The 10119-nt window shown below is 53.8% G+C and overlaps 49 non-coding genes across 49 annotated transcripts; all 49 read left to right on the top strand.

Annotated features, from left to right (window-relative positions):
* The first annotated feature begins 78 nt into the window (after positions 1–78).
* LOC149429596 (5S ribosomal RNA) lies at positions 79–197 on the top strand. Its single transcript, XR_016310194.1, has one exon. It is a non-coding gene; the product is annotated as a 5S ribosomal RNA (ribosomal RNA).
* An 87-nt stretch (positions 198–284) lies between these two features.
* LOC149429595 (5S ribosomal RNA) lies at positions 285–403 on the top strand. The gene has a single exon (XR_016310193.1). It is a non-coding gene; the product is annotated as a 5S ribosomal RNA (ribosomal RNA).
* An 87-nt stretch (positions 404–490) lies between these two features.
* Positions 491–609, top strand: LOC149429594 (5S ribosomal RNA). The gene has a single exon (XR_016310192.1). It is a non-coding gene; the product is annotated as a 5S ribosomal RNA (ribosomal RNA).
* Positions 610–696: 87 nt separating this feature from the next.
* LOC149429593 (5S ribosomal RNA) lies at positions 697–815 on the top strand. Its single transcript, XR_016310396.1, has one exon. It is a non-coding gene; the product is annotated as a 5S ribosomal RNA (ribosomal RNA).
* An 87-nt stretch (positions 816–902) lies between these two features.
* On the top strand, positions 903–1021 carry LOC149429592 (5S ribosomal RNA). Its single transcript, XR_016310191.1, has one exon. It is a non-coding gene; the product is annotated as a 5S ribosomal RNA (ribosomal RNA).
* An 87-nt stretch (positions 1022–1108) lies between these two features.
* On the top strand, positions 1109–1227 carry LOC149429591 (5S ribosomal RNA). Its single transcript, XR_016310389.1, has one exon. It is a non-coding gene; the product is annotated as a 5S ribosomal RNA (ribosomal RNA).
* Positions 1228–1314: 87 nt separating this feature from the next.
* On the top strand, positions 1315–1433 carry LOC149429590 (5S ribosomal RNA). The gene has a single exon (XR_016310190.1). It is a non-coding gene; the product is annotated as a 5S ribosomal RNA (ribosomal RNA).
* Positions 1434–1520: 87 nt separating this feature from the next.
* LOC149429589 (5S ribosomal RNA) lies at positions 1521–1639 on the top strand. The gene has a single exon (XR_016310188.1). It is a non-coding gene; the product is annotated as a 5S ribosomal RNA (ribosomal RNA).
* Positions 1640–1726: 87 nt separating this feature from the next.
* LOC149429588 (5S ribosomal RNA) lies at positions 1727–1845 on the top strand. The gene has a single exon (XR_016310187.1). It is a non-coding gene; the product is annotated as a 5S ribosomal RNA (ribosomal RNA).
* An 87-nt stretch (positions 1846–1932) lies between these two features.
* LOC149429587 (5S ribosomal RNA) lies at positions 1933–2051 on the top strand. Its single transcript, XR_016310186.1, has one exon. It is a non-coding gene; the product is annotated as a 5S ribosomal RNA (ribosomal RNA).
* An 87-nt stretch (positions 2052–2138) lies between these two features.
* On the top strand, positions 2139–2257 carry LOC149429586 (5S ribosomal RNA). The gene has a single exon (XR_016310287.1). It is a non-coding gene; the product is annotated as a 5S ribosomal RNA (ribosomal RNA).
* Positions 2258–2344: 87 nt separating this feature from the next.
* On the top strand, positions 2345–2463 carry LOC149429585 (5S ribosomal RNA). Its single transcript, XR_016310185.1, has one exon. It is a non-coding gene; the product is annotated as a 5S ribosomal RNA (ribosomal RNA).
* Positions 2464–2543: 80 nt separating this feature from the next.
* LOC149429584 (5S ribosomal RNA) lies at positions 2544–2662 on the top strand. The gene has a single exon (XR_016310184.1). It is a non-coding gene; the product is annotated as a 5S ribosomal RNA (ribosomal RNA).
* Positions 2663–2749: 87 nt separating this feature from the next.
* On the top strand, positions 2750–2868 carry LOC149429583 (5S ribosomal RNA). Its single transcript, XR_016310183.1, has one exon. It is a non-coding gene; the product is annotated as a 5S ribosomal RNA (ribosomal RNA).
* An 87-nt stretch (positions 2869–2955) lies between these two features.
* LOC149429582 (5S ribosomal RNA) lies at positions 2956–3074 on the top strand. The gene has a single exon (XR_016310320.1). It is a non-coding gene; the product is annotated as a 5S ribosomal RNA (ribosomal RNA).
* Positions 3075–3161: 87 nt separating this feature from the next.
* On the top strand, positions 3162–3280 carry LOC149429581 (5S ribosomal RNA). The gene has a single exon (XR_016310182.1). It is a non-coding gene; the product is annotated as a 5S ribosomal RNA (ribosomal RNA).
* Positions 3281–3367: 87 nt separating this feature from the next.
* On the top strand, positions 3368–3486 carry LOC149429580 (5S ribosomal RNA). The gene has a single exon (XR_016310181.1). It is a non-coding gene; the product is annotated as a 5S ribosomal RNA (ribosomal RNA).
* An 87-nt stretch (positions 3487–3573) lies between these two features.
* On the top strand, positions 3574–3692 carry LOC149429579 (5S ribosomal RNA). The gene has a single exon (XR_016310312.1). It is a non-coding gene; the product is annotated as a 5S ribosomal RNA (ribosomal RNA).
* Positions 3693–3779: 87 nt separating this feature from the next.
* LOC149429578 (5S ribosomal RNA) lies at positions 3780–3898 on the top strand. Its single transcript, XR_016310180.1, has one exon. It is a non-coding gene; the product is annotated as a 5S ribosomal RNA (ribosomal RNA).
* An 87-nt stretch (positions 3899–3985) lies between these two features.
* Positions 3986–4104, top strand: LOC149429577 (5S ribosomal RNA). Its single transcript, XR_016310179.1, has one exon. It is a non-coding gene; the product is annotated as a 5S ribosomal RNA (ribosomal RNA).
* Positions 4105–4191: 87 nt separating this feature from the next.
* Positions 4192–4310, top strand: LOC149429576 (5S ribosomal RNA). The gene has a single exon (XR_016310177.1). It is a non-coding gene; the product is annotated as a 5S ribosomal RNA (ribosomal RNA).
* An 87-nt stretch (positions 4311–4397) lies between these two features.
* On the top strand, positions 4398–4516 carry LOC149429575 (5S ribosomal RNA). Its single transcript, XR_016310176.1, has one exon. It is a non-coding gene; the product is annotated as a 5S ribosomal RNA (ribosomal RNA).
* Positions 4517–4603: 87 nt separating this feature from the next.
* LOC149429574 (5S ribosomal RNA) lies at positions 4604–4722 on the top strand. The gene has a single exon (XR_016310207.1). It is a non-coding gene; the product is annotated as a 5S ribosomal RNA (ribosomal RNA).
* Positions 4723–4809: 87 nt separating this feature from the next.
* Positions 4810–4928, top strand: LOC149429573 (5S ribosomal RNA). The gene has a single exon (XR_016310175.1). It is a non-coding gene; the product is annotated as a 5S ribosomal RNA (ribosomal RNA).
* Positions 4929–5015: 87 nt separating this feature from the next.
* LOC149429572 (5S ribosomal RNA) lies at positions 5016–5134 on the top strand. Its single transcript, XR_016310388.1, has one exon. It is a non-coding gene; the product is annotated as a 5S ribosomal RNA (ribosomal RNA).
* An 87-nt stretch (positions 5135–5221) lies between these two features.
* Positions 5222–5340, top strand: LOC149429571 (5S ribosomal RNA). The gene has a single exon (XR_016310174.1). It is a non-coding gene; the product is annotated as a 5S ribosomal RNA (ribosomal RNA).
* Positions 5341–5427: 87 nt separating this feature from the next.
* On the top strand, positions 5428–5546 carry LOC149429570 (5S ribosomal RNA). Its single transcript, XR_016310173.1, has one exon. It is a non-coding gene; the product is annotated as a 5S ribosomal RNA (ribosomal RNA).
* Positions 5547–5633: 87 nt separating this feature from the next.
* LOC149429569 (5S ribosomal RNA) lies at positions 5634–5752 on the top strand. Its single transcript, XR_016310172.1, has one exon. It is a non-coding gene; the product is annotated as a 5S ribosomal RNA (ribosomal RNA).
* An 87-nt stretch (positions 5753–5839) lies between these two features.
* Positions 5840–5958, top strand: LOC149429568 (5S ribosomal RNA). The gene has a single exon (XR_016310403.1). It is a non-coding gene; the product is annotated as a 5S ribosomal RNA (ribosomal RNA).
* Positions 5959–6045: 87 nt separating this feature from the next.
* On the top strand, positions 6046–6164 carry LOC149429567 (5S ribosomal RNA). Its single transcript, XR_016310171.1, has one exon. It is a non-coding gene; the product is annotated as a 5S ribosomal RNA (ribosomal RNA).
* An 87-nt stretch (positions 6165–6251) lies between these two features.
* Positions 6252–6370, top strand: LOC149429566 (5S ribosomal RNA). The gene has a single exon (XR_016310170.1). It is a non-coding gene; the product is annotated as a 5S ribosomal RNA (ribosomal RNA).
* An 87-nt stretch (positions 6371–6457) lies between these two features.
* On the top strand, positions 6458–6576 carry LOC149429565 (5S ribosomal RNA). Its single transcript, XR_016310169.1, has one exon. It is a non-coding gene; the product is annotated as a 5S ribosomal RNA (ribosomal RNA).
* Positions 6577–6663: 87 nt separating this feature from the next.
* On the top strand, positions 6664–6782 carry LOC149429564 (5S ribosomal RNA). The gene has a single exon (XR_016310168.1). It is a non-coding gene; the product is annotated as a 5S ribosomal RNA (ribosomal RNA).
* Positions 6783–6869: 87 nt separating this feature from the next.
* Positions 6870–6988, top strand: LOC149429563 (5S ribosomal RNA). The gene has a single exon (XR_016310166.1). It is a non-coding gene; the product is annotated as a 5S ribosomal RNA (ribosomal RNA).
* Positions 6989–7075: 87 nt separating this feature from the next.
* LOC149429562 (5S ribosomal RNA) lies at positions 7076–7194 on the top strand. Its single transcript, XR_016310322.1, has one exon. It is a non-coding gene; the product is annotated as a 5S ribosomal RNA (ribosomal RNA).
* Positions 7195–7281: 87 nt separating this feature from the next.
* LOC149429561 (5S ribosomal RNA) lies at positions 7282–7400 on the top strand. The gene has a single exon (XR_016310165.1). It is a non-coding gene; the product is annotated as a 5S ribosomal RNA (ribosomal RNA).
* An 87-nt stretch (positions 7401–7487) lies between these two features.
* On the top strand, positions 7488–7606 carry LOC149429560 (5S ribosomal RNA). Its single transcript, XR_016310164.1, has one exon. It is a non-coding gene; the product is annotated as a 5S ribosomal RNA (ribosomal RNA).
* An 87-nt stretch (positions 7607–7693) lies between these two features.
* Positions 7694–7812, top strand: LOC149429559 (5S ribosomal RNA). Its single transcript, XR_016310163.1, has one exon. It is a non-coding gene; the product is annotated as a 5S ribosomal RNA (ribosomal RNA).
* Positions 7813–7899: 87 nt separating this feature from the next.
* Positions 7900–8018, top strand: LOC149429558 (5S ribosomal RNA). The gene has a single exon (XR_016310161.1). It is a non-coding gene; the product is annotated as a 5S ribosomal RNA (ribosomal RNA).
* An 87-nt stretch (positions 8019–8105) lies between these two features.
* Positions 8106–8224, top strand: LOC149429557 (5S ribosomal RNA). Its single transcript, XR_016310160.1, has one exon. It is a non-coding gene; the product is annotated as a 5S ribosomal RNA (ribosomal RNA).
* An 87-nt stretch (positions 8225–8311) lies between these two features.
* On the top strand, positions 8312–8430 carry LOC149429556 (5S ribosomal RNA). The gene has a single exon (XR_016310159.1). It is a non-coding gene; the product is annotated as a 5S ribosomal RNA (ribosomal RNA).
* An 87-nt stretch (positions 8431–8517) lies between these two features.
* On the top strand, positions 8518–8636 carry LOC149429555 (5S ribosomal RNA). Its single transcript, XR_016310158.1, has one exon. It is a non-coding gene; the product is annotated as a 5S ribosomal RNA (ribosomal RNA).
* Positions 8637–8723: 87 nt separating this feature from the next.
* Positions 8724–8842, top strand: LOC149429554 (5S ribosomal RNA). The gene has a single exon (XR_016310344.1). It is a non-coding gene; the product is annotated as a 5S ribosomal RNA (ribosomal RNA).
* Positions 8843–8929: 87 nt separating this feature from the next.
* On the top strand, positions 8930–9048 carry LOC149429553 (5S ribosomal RNA). The gene has a single exon (XR_016310157.1). It is a non-coding gene; the product is annotated as a 5S ribosomal RNA (ribosomal RNA).
* Positions 9049–9135: 87 nt separating this feature from the next.
* LOC149429552 (5S ribosomal RNA) lies at positions 9136–9254 on the top strand. The gene has a single exon (XR_016310156.1). It is a non-coding gene; the product is annotated as a 5S ribosomal RNA (ribosomal RNA).
* An 87-nt stretch (positions 9255–9341) lies between these two features.
* Positions 9342–9460, top strand: LOC149429551 (5S ribosomal RNA). The gene has a single exon (XR_016310154.1). It is a non-coding gene; the product is annotated as a 5S ribosomal RNA (ribosomal RNA).
* An 87-nt stretch (positions 9461–9547) lies between these two features.
* On the top strand, positions 9548–9666 carry LOC149429550 (5S ribosomal RNA). Its single transcript, XR_016310153.1, has one exon. It is a non-coding gene; the product is annotated as a 5S ribosomal RNA (ribosomal RNA).
* Positions 9667–9753: 87 nt separating this feature from the next.
* LOC149429549 (5S ribosomal RNA) lies at positions 9754–9872 on the top strand. Its single transcript, XR_016310152.1, has one exon. It is a non-coding gene; the product is annotated as a 5S ribosomal RNA (ribosomal RNA).
* Positions 9873–9959: 87 nt separating this feature from the next.
* On the top strand, positions 9960–10078 carry LOC149429548 (5S ribosomal RNA). Its single transcript, XR_016310311.1, has one exon. It is a non-coding gene; the product is annotated as a 5S ribosomal RNA (ribosomal RNA).
* Positions 10079–10119: the final 41 nt, after the last annotated feature.

Genomic DNA, 10119 nt, shown 5'->3' with positions numbered 1-10119 from the left:
TGCTCGGCTTCTTTTTCGGCTCAAATGGCCAGCTTGCCAAGCACCAATTGAAGTAGATTGAGGGCTCCAAAGAGAAGCGCCTACGGCCACATCACTCTGAATGCGCCCGATCTCGTCTGATCTCGGAAGCTAAGCAGCGTAGGGCCTGGTTAGTACCTGGATGGGAGACCGCCTGGGAATACCAGGTGCTGTAGGCTTTTGTCTTTTGCTCGGCTTCTTTTTCGGCTCAAATGGCCAGCTTGCCAAGCACCAAGTGAAGTAGATTGAGGGCTCCAAAGAGAAGCGCCTACGGCCACATCACTCTGAATGCGCCCGATCTCGTCTGATCTCGGAAGCTAAGCAGCGTAGGGCCTGGTTAGTACCTGGATGGGAGACCGCCTGGGAATACCAGGTGCTGTAGGCTTTTGTCTTTTGCTCGGCTTCTTTTTCGGCTCAAATGGCCAGCTTGCCAAGCACCAATTGAAGTAGATTGAGGGCTCCAAAGAGAAGCGCCTACGGCCACATCACTCTGAATGCGCCCGATCTCGTCTGATCTCGGAAGCTAAGCAGCGTAGGGCCTGGTTAGTACCTGGATGGGAGACCGCCTGGGAATACCAGGTGCTGTAGGCTTTTGTCTTTTGCTCGGCTTCTTTTTCGGCTCAAATGGCCAGCTTGCCAAGCACCAATTGAAGTAGATTGAGGGCTCCAAAGAGAAGCGCCTACGGCCACATCACTCTGAATGCGCCCGATCTCATCTGATCACGGAAGCTAAGCAGCGTAGGGCCTGGTTAGTACCTGGATGGGAGACCGCCTGGGAATACCAGGTGCTGTAGGCTTTTGTCTTTTGCTCGGCTTCTTTTTCGGCTCAAATGGCCAGCTTGCCAAGCACCAATTGAAGTAGATTGAGGGCTCCAAAGAGAAGCGCCTACGGCCACATCACTCTGAATGCGCCCGATCTCGTCTGATCTCGGAAGCTAAGCAGCGTAGGGCCTGGTTAGTACCTGGATGGGAGACCGCCTGGGAATACCAGGTGCTGTAGGCTTTTGTCTTTTGCTCGGCTTCTTTTTCGGCTCAAATGGCCAGCTTGCCAAGCACCAATTGAAGTAGATTGAGGGCTCCAAAGAGAAGCGCCTACGGCCACATCACTCTGAATGCGCCCGATCTCGTCTGATCTCGAAAGCTAAGCAGCGTAGGGCCTGGTTAGTACCTGGATGGGAGACCGCCTGGGAATACCAGGTGCTGTAGGCTTTTGTCTTTTGCTCGGCTTCTTTTTCGGCTCAAATGGCCAGCTTGCCAAGCACCAATTGAAGTAGATTGAGGGCTCCAAAGAGAAGCGCCTACGGCCACATCACTCTGAATGCGCCCGATCTCGTCTGATCTCGGAAGCTAAGCAGCGTAGGGCCTGGTTAGTACCTGGATGGGAGACCGCCTGGGAATACCAGGTGCTGTAGGCTTTTGTCTTTTGCTCGGCTTCTTTTTCGGCTCAAATGGCCAGCTTGCCAAGCACCAATTGAAGTAGATTGAGGGCTCCAAAGAGAAGCGCCTACGGCCACATCACTCTGAATGCGCCCGATCTCGTCTGATCTCGGAAGCTAAGCAGCGTAGGGCCTGGTTAGTACCTGGATGGGAGACCGCCTGGGAATACCAGGTGCTGTAGGCTTTTGTCTTTTGCTCGGCTTCTTTTTCGGCTCAAATGGCCAGCTTGCCAAGCACCAATTGAAGTAGATTGAGGGCTCCAAAGAGAAGCGCCTACGGCCACATCACTCTGAATGCGCCCGATCTCGTCTGATCTCGGAAGCTAAGCAGCGTAGGGCCTGGTTAGTACCTGGATGGGAGACCGCCTGGGAATACCAGGTGCTGTAGGCTTTTGTCTTTTGCTCGGCTTCTTTTTCGGCTCAAATGGCCAGCTTGCCAAGCACCAATTGAAGTAGATTGAGGGCTCCAAAGAGAAGCGCCTACGGCCACATCACTCTGAATGCGCCCGATCTCGTCTGATCTCGGAAGCTAAGCAGCGTAGGGCCTGGTTAGTACCTGGATGGGAGACCGCCTGGGAATACCAGGTGCTGTAGGCTTTTGTCTTTTGCTCGGCTTCTTTTTCGGCTCAAATGGCCAGCTTGCCAAGCACCAATTGAAGTAGATTGAGGGCTCCAAAGAGAAGCGCCTACGGCCACATCACTCTGAATGCGCCCGATCTCGTCTGATCTCGGAAGCTAAGCAGCGTAGGGCCTGGTTAGTACCTGGATGGGAGACCGCATGGGAATACCAGGTGCTGTAGGCTTTTGTCTTTTGCTCGGCTTCTTTTTCGGCTCAAATGGCCAGCTTGCCAAGCACCAATTGAAGTAGATTGAGGGCTCCAAAGAGAAGCGCCTACGGCCACATCACTCTGAATGCGCCCGATCTCGTCTGATCTCGGAAGCTAAGCAGCGTAGGGCCTGGTTAGTACCTGGATGGGAGACCGCCTGGGAATACCAGGTGCTGTAGGCTTTTGCTCGGCTTCTTTTTCGGCTCAAATGGCCAGCTTGCCAAGCACCAATTGAAGTAGATTGAGGGCTCCAAAGAGAAGCGCCTACGGCCACATCACTCTGAATGCGCCCGATCTCGTCTGATCTCGGAAGCTAAGCAGCGTAGGGCCTGGTTAGTACCTGGATGGGAGACCGCCTGGGAATACCAGGTGCTGTAGGCTTTTGTCTTTTGCTCGGCTTCTTTTTCGGCTCAAATGGCCAGCTTGCCAAGCACCAATTGAAGTAGATTGAGGGCTCCAAAGAGAAGCGCCTACGGCCACATCACTCTGAATGCGCCCGATCTCGTCTGATCTCGGAAGCTAAGCAGCGTAGGGCCTGGTTAGTACCTGGATGGGAGACCGCCTGGGAATACCAGGTGCTGTAGGCTTTTGTCTTTTGCTCGGCTTCTTTTTCGGCTCAAATGGCCAGCTTGCCAAGCACCAATTGAAGTAGATTGAGGGCTCCAAAGAGAAGCGCCTACGGCCACATCACTCTGAATGCGCCCGATCTCGTCTGATCTCGGAAGCTAAGCAGCGTAGGGCCTGATTAGTACCTGGATGGGAGACCGCCTGGGAATACCAGGTGCTGTAGGCTTTTGTCTTTTGCTCGGCTTCTTTTTCGGCTCAAATGGCCAGCTTGCCAAGCACCAATTGAAGTAGATTGAGGGCTCCAAAGAGAAGCGCCTACGGCCACATCACTCTGAATGCGCCCGATCTCGTCTGATCTCGGAAGCTAAGCAGCGTAGGGCCTGGTTAGTACCTGGATGGGAGACCGCCTGGGAATACCAGGTGCTGTAGGCTTTTGTCTTTTGCTCGGCTTCTTTTTCGGCTCAAATGGCCAGCTTGCCAAGCACCAATTGAAGTAGATTGAGAGCTCCAAAGAGAAGCGCCTACGGCCACATCACTCTGAATGCGCCCGATCTCGTCTGATCTCGGAAGCTAAGCAGCGTAGGGCCTGGTTAGTACCTGGATGGGAGACCGCCTGGGAATACCAGGTGCTGTAGGCTTTTGTCTTTTGCTCGGCTTCTTTTTCGGCTCAAATGGCCAGCTTGCCAAGCACCAAGTGAAGTAGATTGAGGGCTCCAAAGAGAAGCGCCTATGGCCACATCACTCTGAATGCGCCCGATCTCGTCTGATCTCGGAAGCTAAGCAGCGTAGGGCCTGGTTAGTACCTGGATGGGAGACCGCCTGGGAATACCAGGTGCTGTAGGCTTTTGTCTTTTGCTCGGCTTCTTTTTCGGCTCAAATGGCCAGCTTGCCAAGCACCAATTGAAGTAGATTGAGGGCTCCAAAGAGAAGCGCCTACGGCCACATCACTCTGAATGCGCCCGATCTCGTCTGATCTCGGAAGCTAAGCAGCGTAGGGCCTGGTTAGTACCTGGATGGGAGACCGCCTGGGAATACCAGGTGCTGTAGGCTTTTGTCTTTTGCTCGGCTTCTTTTTCGGCTCAAATGGCCAGCTTGCCAAGCACCAATTGAAGTAGATTGAGGGCTCCAAAGAGAAGCGCCTACGGCCACATCACTCTGAATGCGCCCGATCTCGTCTGATCTCGGAAGCTAAGCAGCGTAGGGCCTGGTTAGTACCTGGATGGGAGACCGCCTGGGAATACCAGGTGCTGTAGGCTTTTGTCTTTTGCTCGGCTTCTTTTTCGGCTCAAATGGCCAGCTTGCCAAGCACCAAGTGAAGTAGATTGAGGGCTCCAAAGAGAAGCGCCTACGGCCACATCACTCTGAATGCGCCCGATCTCGTCTGATCTCGGAAGCTAAGCAGCGTAGGGCCTGGTTAGTACCTGGATGGGAGACCGCCTGGGAATACCAGGTGCTGTAGGCTTTTGTCTTTTGCTCGGCTTCTTTTTCGGCTCAAATGGCCAGCTTGCCAAGCACCAATTGAAGTAGATTGAGGGCTCCAAAGAGAAGCGCCTACGGCCACATCACTCTGAATGCGCCCGATCTCGTCTGATCTCGGAAGCTAAGCAGCGTAGGGCCTGGTTAGTACCTGGATGGGAGACCGCCTGGGAATACCAGGTGCTGTAGGCTTTTGTCTTTTGCTCGGCTTCTTTTTCGGCTCAAATGGCCAGCTTGCCAAGCACCAATTGAAGTAGATTGAGGGCTCCAAAGAGAAGCGCCTACGGCCACATCACTCTGAATGCGCCCGATCTCATCTGATCTCGGAAGCTAAGCAGCGTAGGGCCTGGTTAGTACCTGGATGGGAGACCGCCTGGGAATACCAGGTGCTGTAGGCTTTTGTCTTTTGCTCGGCTTCTTTTTCGGCTCAAATGGCCAGCTTGCCAAGCACCAATTGAAGTAGATTGAGGGCTCCAAAGAGAAGCGCCTACGGCCACATCACTCTGAATGCGCCCGATCTCGTCTGATCTCGGAAGCTAAGCAGCGTAGGGCCTGGTTAGTACCTGGATGGGAGACCGCCTGGGAATACCAGGTGCTGTAGGCTTTTGTCTTTTGCTCGGCTTCTTTTTCGGCTCAAATGGCCAGCTTGCCAAGCACCAATTGAAGTAGATTGAGGGCTCCAAAGAGAAGCGCCTACGGCCACATCACTCTGAATGCGCCCGATCTCGTCTGATCTCGAAAGCTAAGCAGCGTAGGGCCTGGTTAGTACCTGGATGGGAGACCGCCTGGGAATACCAGGTGCTGTAGGCTTTTGTCTTTTGCTCGGCTTCTTTTTCGGCTCAAATGGCCAGCTTGCCAAGCACCAATTGAAGTAGATTGAGGGCTCCAAAGAGAAGCGCCTACGGCCACATCACTCTGAATGCGCCCGATCTCGTCTGATCTCGGAAGCTAAGCAGCGTAGGGCCTGGTTAGTACCTGGATGGGAGACCGCCTGGGAATACCAGGTGCTGTAGGCTTTTGTCTTTTGCTCGGCTTCTTTTTCGGCTCAAATGGCCAGCTTGCCAAGCACCAATTGAAGTAGATTGAGGGCTCCAAAGAGAAGCGCCTACGGCCACATCACTCTGAATGCGCCCGATCTCGTCTGATCTCGGAAGCTAAGCAGCGTAGGGCCTGGTTAGTACCTGGATGGGAGACCGCCTGGGAATACCAGGTGCTGTAGGCTTTTGTCTTTTGCTCGGCTTCTTTTTCGGCTCAAATGGCCAGCTTGCCAAGCACCAATTGAAGTAGATTGAGGGCTCCAAAGAGAAGCGCCTACGGCCACATCACTCTGAATGCGCCCGATCTCGTCTGATCTCGGAAGCTAAGCAGCGTAGGGCCTGGTTAGTACCTGGATGGGAGACCGCCTGGGAATACCAGGTGCTGTAGGCTTTTGTCTTTTGCTCGGCTTCTTTTTCGGCTCAAATGGCCAGCTTGCCAAGCACCAATTGAAGTAGATTGAGGGCTCCAAAGAGAAGCGCCTACGGCCACATCACTCTGAATGCGCCCGATCTCGTCTGATCTCGGAAACTAAGCAGCGTAGGGCCTGGTTAGTACCTGGATGGGAGACCGCCTGGGAATACCAGGTGCTGTAGGCTTTTGTCTTTTGCTCGGCTTCTTTTTCGGCTCAAATGGCCAGCTTGCCAAGCACCAATTGAAGTAGATTGAGGGCTCCAAAGAGAAGCGCCTACGGCCACATCACTCTGAATGCGCCCGATCTCGTCTGATCTCGGAAGCTAAGCAGCGTAGGGCCTGGTTAGTACCTGGATGGGAGACCGCCTGGGAATACCAGGTGCTGTAGGCTTTTGTCTTTTGCTCGGCTTCTTTTTCGGCTCAAATGGCCAGCTTGCCAAGCACCAATTGAAGTAGATTGAGGGCTCCAAAGAGAAGCGCCTACGGCCACATCACTCTGAATGCGCCCGATCTCGTCTGATCTCGGAAGCTAAGCAGCGTAGGGCCTGGTTAGTACCTGGATGGGAGACCGCCTGGGAATACCAGGTGCTGTAGGCTTTTGTCTTTTGCTCGGCTTCTTTTTCGGCTCAAATGGCCAGCTTGCCAAGCACCAATTGAAGTAGATTGAGGGCTCCAAAGAGAAGCGCCTACGGCCACATCACTCTGAATGCGCCCGATCTCGTCTGATCTCGGAAGCTAAGCAGCGTAGGGCCTGGTTAGTACCTGGATGGGAGACCGCCTGGGAATACCAGGTGCTGTAGGCTTTTGTCTTTTGCTCGGCTTCTTTTTCGGCTCAAATGGCCAGCTTGCCAAGCACCAATTGAAGTAGATTGAGGGCTCCAAAGAGAAGCGCCTACGGCCACATCACTCTGAATGCGCCCGATCTCGTCTGATCTCGGAAGCTAAGCAGCGTAGGGCCTGGTTAGTACCTGGATGGGAGACCGCCTGGGAATACCAGGTGCTGTAGGCTTTTGTCTTTTGCTCGGCTTCTTTTTCGGCTCAAATGGCCAGCTTGCCAAGCACCAATTGAAGTAGATTGAGGGCTCCAAAGAGAAGCGCCTACGGCCACATCACTCTGAATGCGCCCGATCTCGTCTGATCTCGGAAGCTAAGCAGCGTAGGGCCTGGTTAGTACCTGGATGGGAGACCGCCTGGGAATACCAGGTGCTGTAGGCTTTTGTCTTTTGCTCGGCTTCTTTTTCGGCTCAAATGGCCAGCTTGCCAAGCACCAATTGAAGTAGATTGAGGGCTCCAAAGAGAAGCGCCTACGGCCACATCACTCTGAATGCGCCCGATCTCGTCTGATCTCGGAAGCTAAGCAGCGTAGGGCCTGGTTAGTACCTGGATGGGAGACCGCCTGGGAATACCAGGTGCTGTAGGTTTTTGTCTTTTGCTCGGCTTCTTTTTCGGCTCAAATGGCCAGCTTGCCAAGCACCAATTGAAGTAGATTGAGGGCTCCAAAGAGAAGCGCCTACGGCCACATCACTCTGAATGCGCCCGATCTCGTCTGATCTCGGAAGCTAAGCAGCGTAGGGCCTGGTTAGTACCTGGATGGGAGACCGCCTGGGAATACCAGGTGCTGTAGGCTTTTGTCTTTTGCTCGGCTTCTTTTTCGGCTCAAATGGCCAGCTTGCCAAGCACCAATTGAAGTAGATTGAGGGCTCCAAAGAGAAGCGCCTACGGCCACATCACTCTGAATGCGCCCGATCTCGTCTGATCTCGGAAGCTAAGCAGCGTAGGGCCTGGTTAGTACCTGGATGGGAGACCGCCTGGGAATACCAGGTGCTGTAGGCTTTTGTCTTTTGCTCGGCTTCTTTTTCGGCTCAAATGGCCAGCTTGCCAAGCACCAATTGAAGTAGATTGAGGGCTCCAAAGAGAAGCGCCTACGGCCACATCACTCTGAATGCGCCCGATCTCGTCTGATCTCGGAAGCTAAGCAGCGTAGGGCCTGGTTAGTACCTGGATGGGAGACCGCCTGGGAATACCAGGTGCTGTAGGCTTTTGTCTTTTGCTCGGCTTCTTTTTCGGCTCAAATGGCCAGCTTGCCAAGCACCAATTGAAGTAGATTGAGGGCTCCAAAGAGAAGCGCCTACGGCCACATCACTCTGAATGCGCCCGATCTCGTCTGATCTCGGAAGCTAAGCAGCGTAGGGCCTGGTTAGTACCTGGATGGGAGACCGCCTGGGAATACCAGGTGCTGTAGGCTTTTGTCTTTTGCTCGGCTTCTTTTTCGGCTCAAATGGCCAGCTTGCCAAGCACCAATTGAAGTAGATTGAGGGCTCCAAAGAGAAGCGCCTACGGCCACATCACTCTGAATGCGCCCGATCTCGTCTGATCTCGGAAGCTAAGCAGCGTAGGGCCTGGTTAGTACCTGGATGGGAGACCGCCTGGGAATACCAGGTGCTGTAGGCTTTTGTCTTTTGCTCGGCTTCTTTTTCGGCTCAAATGGCCAGCTTGCCAAGCACCAATTGAAGTAGATTGAGGGCTCCAAAGAGAAGCGCCTACGGCCACATCACTCTGAATGCGCCCGATCTCGTCTGATCTCGGAAGCTAAGCAGCGTAGGGCCTGGTTAGTACCTGGATGGGAGACCGCCTGGGAATACCAGGTGCTGTAGGCTTTTGTCTTTTGCTCGGCTTCTTTTTCGGCTCAAATGGCCAGCTTGCCAAGCACCAATTGAAGTAGATTGAGGGCTCCAAAGAGAAGCGCCTACGGCCACATCACTCTGAATGCGCCCGATCTCGTCTGATCTCGGAAGCTAAGCAGCGTAGGGCCTGGTTAGTACCTGGATGGGAGACCGCCTGGGAATACCAGGTGCTGTAGGCTTTTGTCTTTTGCTCGGCTTCTTTTTCGGCTCAAATGGCCAGCTTGCCAAGCACCAATTGAAGTAGATTGAGGGCTCCAAAGAGAAGCACCTACGGCCACATCACTCTGAATGCGCCCGATCTCGTCTGATCTCGGAAGCTAAGCAGCGTAGGGCCTGGTTAGTACCTGGATGGGAGACCGCCTGGGAATACCAGGTGCTGTAGGCTTTTGTCTTTTGCTCGGCTTCTTTTTCGGCTCAAATGGCCAGCTTGCCAAGCACCAATTGAAGTAGATTGAGGGCTCCAAAGAGAAGCGCCTACGGCCACATCACTCTGAATGCGCCCGATCTCGTCTGATCTCGGAAGCTAAGCAGCGTAGGGCCTGGTTAGTACCTGGATGGGAGACCGCCTGGGAATACCAGGTGCTGTAGGCTTTTGTCTTTTGCTCGGCTTCTTTTTCGGCTCAAATGGCCAGCTTGCCAAGCACCAATTGAAGTAGATTGAGGGCTCCAAAGAGAAGCGCCTACGGCCACATCACTCTGAATGCGCCCGATCTCGTCTGATCTCGGAAGCTAAGCAGCGTAGGGCCTGGTTAGTACCTGGATGGGAGACCGCCTGGGAATACCAGGTGCTGTAGGCTTTTGTCTTTTGCTCGGCTTCTTTTTCGGCTCAAATGGCCAGCTTGCCAAGCACCAATTGAAGTAGATTGAGGGCTCCAAAGAGAAGCGCCTACGGCCACATCACTCTGAATGCGCCCGATCTCGTCTGATCTCGGAAGCTAAGCAGCGTAGGGCCTGGTTAGTACCTGGATGGGAGACCGCCTGGGAATACCAGGTGCTGTAGGCTTTTGTCTTTTGCTCGGCTTCTTTTTCGGCTCAAATGGCCAGCTTGCCAAGCACCAATTGAAGTAGATTGAGGGCTCCAAAGAGAAGCGCCTACGGCCACATCACTCTGAATGCGCCCGATCTCGTCTGATCTCGGAAGCTAAGCAGCGTAGGGCCTGGTTAGTACCTGGATGGGAGACCGCCTGGGAATACCAGGTGCTGTAGGCTTTTGTCTTTTGCTCGGCTTCTTTTTCGGCTCAAATGGCCAGCTTGCCAAGCACCAATTGAAGTAGATTGAGGGCTCCAAAGAGAAGCGCCTACGGCCACATCACTCTGAATGCGCCCGATCTCGTCTGATCTCGGAAGCTAAGCAGCGTAGGGCCTGGTTAGTACCTGGATGGGAGACCGCCTGGGAATACCAGGTGCTGTAGGCTTTTGTCTTTTGCTCGGCTTCTTTTTCGGCTCAAATGGCCAGCTTGCCAAGCACCAATTGAAGTAGATTGAGGGCTCCAAAGAGAAGCGCCTATGGCCACATCACTCTGAATGCGCCCGATCTCGTCTGATCTCGGAAGCTAAGCAGCGTAGGGCCTGGTTAGTACCTGGATGGGAGACCGCCTGGGAATACCAGGTGCTGTAGGCTTTTGTCTTTTGCTCGGCTTCTTTTTCGGCTCAAATGGCCAG

The sequence above is a fragment of the Staurois parvus genome, unplaced genomic scaffold (genome assembly GCF_062004578.1).
Source record: "Staurois parvus isolate SC_StPar_1 unplaced genomic scaffold, SC_StPar_1.0 ptg002695l, whole genome shotgun sequence".
NCBI lineage: Eukaryota > Metazoa > Chordata > Amphibia > Anura > Ranidae > Staurois > Staurois parvus.
Note: the sequence above shows the minus strand (reverse complement) of the source record. Positions and strands in the feature narration are given on the sequence as shown.